The sequence below is a fragment of the Nicotiana tomentosiformis genome, chromosome 6 (genome assembly GCF_000390325.3).
Source record: "Nicotiana tomentosiformis chromosome 6, ASM39032v3, whole genome shotgun sequence".
NCBI classification, from domain to species: domain Eukaryota; kingdom Viridiplantae; phylum Streptophyta; class Magnoliopsida; order Solanales; family Solanaceae; genus Nicotiana; species Nicotiana tomentosiformis.
Genome location: NC_090817.1, coordinates 7,264,994 through 7,269,086, shown reverse-complemented (window position 1 = coordinate 7,269,086; position 4,093 = coordinate 7,264,994). Strand labels below are relative to the sequence as shown.

General features: G+C 43.5%; 1 pseudogene; it reads right to left on the bottom strand.

Moving 5' to 3' along the window:
• Positions 1–297: 297 nt before the first annotated feature.
• Positions 298–1,116, bottom strand: LOC104108119 (large ribosomal subunit protein uL10 pseudogene; annotated as a pseudogene).
• Between the last annotated feature and the right edge of the window lie 2,977 nt (positions 1,117–4,093).

The window sequence follows — 4,093 nt, the reverse complement described above, 5'->3', positions numbered from 1 at the left end:
ACGACCTGATCCTATCATAATCTAGTATATAGACTAGTTTTTGGCTACGCGCATTGCACGTGTATCTTGATAAATGAATATAAAAAATCCTAAATATATAGGATAAAAAATAATTTTTTATATTGTAAAATTAATTATTAAAAAATAAAAAACTATGTAGGCATTGGTGAACATGTGTGGCACTACATTCCCAAATATTCATCCAACCCTATAGAGTTCAAGGAGGGTATAGCCACTACATTCCCAAATATTCATCCAACCCTTCTCGAAGCCTACACTATAACCCGTGAAAAGTCCTTAGTGATCTATAGCCAAGACATTCTTGTAGGCATTGGTGAACATGTGTGGTGCAGCAGCCAAAGTTGGGTAAGAAATGGCCAATGACAAGGAGGTAACCATAGAAACTCCCATGGCAAACTTTTCAATGAGAGCATCCTCAGTCAGGTCAAGAACTTCAGGACTGAAGACAGATCCATTTTCATAAACAGAGAGAACAACAAGACCATATGAGAAGGGCCTGATTCCAAGTTTGGCAAGCAGAGCAGCTTCAGAGGAACCCACTTTGTCACCCTTCTTGATGAGCTCCACAGGGGTGATAATTTCAACAGTACCCTTATTAATCTTGGTGGGAATGTTGAGCACCTGAAAGAAAGATGTCTGAGAGGGATCCAGACCAGTGTTGCCAGGAGGAACAGCAACATCAACCTCAAAATTAGCTAGCAGTCATAAAGAGAGCCTAAGATCATTTCAGCATCCAATCATTAAACTGAGGATTGCATTAAGAAACCAACCGGGCAAATTCTAGATATCACAAGTTAAGCATATGCATTATTTATACAAATCATTACTCACTCACAACACATGAACTGTTCGACTCAGCATAATTTTAGCCATCAAATAAATGCAAGGCAACTCAAAGTTTCATCACATGATATTTGAGATTCTGAGTAAGCATAAAGTCAAAGAGTGAGCCTCAAGTTCACTAGAATGACTAACCATCATTTTTTTTTGGTTACAAAATTAGAAGGGTACAATTTATTCAACAAAAATTCATCACATGCTTGAAGCCAGAACAATCAACACCAAACAACTCAAAACATTTTGTGCTTTCGCCATGGTTCTACTATTACACCCTTGGAAAAGAACACGGCGAAGAAAAACCAAGGGGAATTCATTGCTATCTATCAATATACATTATTAAAGTAGGAGTTTATGTACAAGTTTCACACAAAAGTTTGACTACCCCACCCCCAACCAAAATGCATGCATTGTCCCCAATGCATAGAGAATGTAAGAGCAAGGTTTAGGGGCTTCGTAAGGCAGTTGTGGGGCCAGGTGCTGGCTCTGTGGAAGCGACAGGTGGAACCTCGGACTGTGTGGTGGTATCTGAGGTTAGAACAGAAAGCGTCACCTGTTGTGAGGCTGGGTCTGGGACCTAGGAGCTGCTAGCCTCTCCCAGTGATGGCTGTGTGGTTGATGGATTGGCCTTGGCGACCATGTCTGTAATAGAGTGTGCATTTGTTGTCTGCACATCTGCTTCCTCTTCATCCTGTGTATCCGTAGAGACAACAAATTGTTTGCCTCTGTTGTCTCGTTGATTCTCAGTCTCCTCAACCAATGTCTCCTCATCTGTTTCCTCCGCTTCAGTGTCTCCCTCATCAGTCTCCCCCTCAGACTCTCTGGATCCCTCCTCTGAAGGAGTGGCAATGTGTACAACGGAATCCGAAGCCTTTGAAATCTCAGTACCCTGAGCTTCCGAAGCTGTCATAAGGTTTGTAAAATCTAGGTCCAAGCTCGGAATGTGGGAATTTCCAATGCCCTTCTCACCTTCCTCTGGGAGAAGGGAGGTCAAGTCAAACTCCAAATTTTGCATCTTGTGCAGCTCTGATTTCAGCTCAGCGACATCATGTTGGAGTTGAGGCATATCTCCAGCTTCGCCTCTCTCGACCCTTTCAAGTCGCACTTCAAAGTGCTTAAGTCGATCTTCATAGGATTGATGCTATTGTTGAAGAACGCTCACTAAGGCTTGGATAGGGGCCAATGTTTTCCTGATAAGAGCTGGGAGTTCCTTTGTCAGTCTGTCTACCTTGGCATTGGCATGTTGGGCTAGTAGACCCAGCTTTGATAAAGCTGGTAAGGCAGCTGGTGGCTGTGCAGTGGTTGTCTTAGGAGTGGATGTAGAGGCGGCTGGTGTGGAGGGAGTGGCATGCAGTGAGGGAGAAGCAGGTGATGCTGAGTCAGATGGAGGATCTAATGAAGTCTCCAGTGGGATGTCCACCACATTGTCTGCGGCATCACTGATCTGAGTGATGTCAATATCTTGGAGAGCCTTTTCAATGCGGTCATGTTTGGGGATAGGAGGCACTTCCACAGCTTTGCACAGAGCATTGATCAAACACGGGAAAGGAAGTGATGTTTCTTTCTGATTCGCTCTGATCCCAATTTTCTTGAATATAATTTCGCCCACATCAAATTTTATGCCCTTCATGATGCATGCAATGAGGATTGCCTTTTCAATGTTTATGTCTATTTCATTTCTCATAGGCATCAGACTAGATCAGACAAAACTGAGCCAATATCGGCCCCTATGGGTGAGATCCCGCTTGTGAATCTTTTGGCACGGAACTATCCATGAGGGGGTTCCCTTGGCTATAACGAAAGCAACCCAGGCACGCTCGAATTATGTATTGGCAAATTTGGCATCATACTTAGCCGTGCCTGACGACCAATCCTAAAAATATATGTCATTGATGGATGTGGCATCACAGAGTACTTGGACCCTTCGAACTTGGATAGATTGCAAGAATACTCGGTTCCGCTTCCTCTCAGCATTTCTGGAGGTAGCATAAGCAGCATAGAATTCCCTCATAAGTGTCTCGTTATACTCCTCCGGGACTTCATTGAAGAATTTTCATTGCCTTATTTTTATGTTTTCAATCACATGAGGGTAATGCTCTTTTAGACCGTTTAGGCTTAGCTGCTTCTCTTCAAGAATCTTTCTCTTTGCTAAACCATTTATGTACAGGCTCCATGAGCCTGCGACCCCAAATCTAAGATCTTCCCCACTCTTCCGTCGTGTTTCAGCATGTAAGTCAATGGATGGAATGAGATCAGTCTGTGCCTCCTCCTCTTCAAACTGGGAGGAGTGCTCAGAAGTGCTTCAGGTTGTTTTAGGCCTTGGGCGTTTTGATTGTTGTGCTTGTTGGCTCAAGGCAACAACCCGTTTCTGTCCTCGAGTGGGTGGTGATCGCACTGTGAGAGACTTCTTTGGTACCATTCCTATCAATGAAATAGTTGGTGAGTGGTTGATACATCATTGGAAACATATTGAGAGAGTATAAAGGAGGCAAGAAGCTTTTGCGATGGGTTATGCGATTGCATAACAACTATGCAAACCACCAACCCATCGCATAATTTAAGCACTCAGGAGCTAAGCGAGTATGCGATCTTGAAAGGGACCGCAGAACAGGTTATGCGACCGCAGAGTGGTCGTGTTTTTACTCCCCAGATGGGGTAATTTATCTGCCTTAGTTTGCGACAATTTTGTGGTCCGCGAAATGAGTCTGCGATAGCAAACTTAACCGCAAAGGTCCTTCTCGACAGGCCACCTAAGGCACCAATATGCGACGACTCTGCGGACAACAAACCAGTTATGCGGACCGAAAAGACCATCTTCCTCAGTCAAAAGGGTCGACCCATTTACTTATAGACTCTCTACACCCAATCTTAGACATTGCGCACTCATGCTTATGGAAAAATTACCCAATCCCCTGGGTTGTACTCCTAGCATATGTATTAAGTCTCTTAACCTATCCTGCCCCAAATTTTCGAATCCATTGGGCACATATTGATCCCCACAGCAAAGGATTGAGAAGAAGGGGAAAGAAGGAGGTGCAAACACATGACCTTCTTCAATCGTAATTAAGAAAGAGAAGGAGAAAAATTACATACCAGATATATGAGCAATTGAAGAATTTGTTCTGAGAGGTAAACCAGGTGAGTTCTTTCTGCAATTTCGATTTCTTTCTCTTTCGCTTTCGATCTCTTTTTTTTTTATTATTTTGCTTGTGTTGTGCGGTGCTTGTGCGTGAGT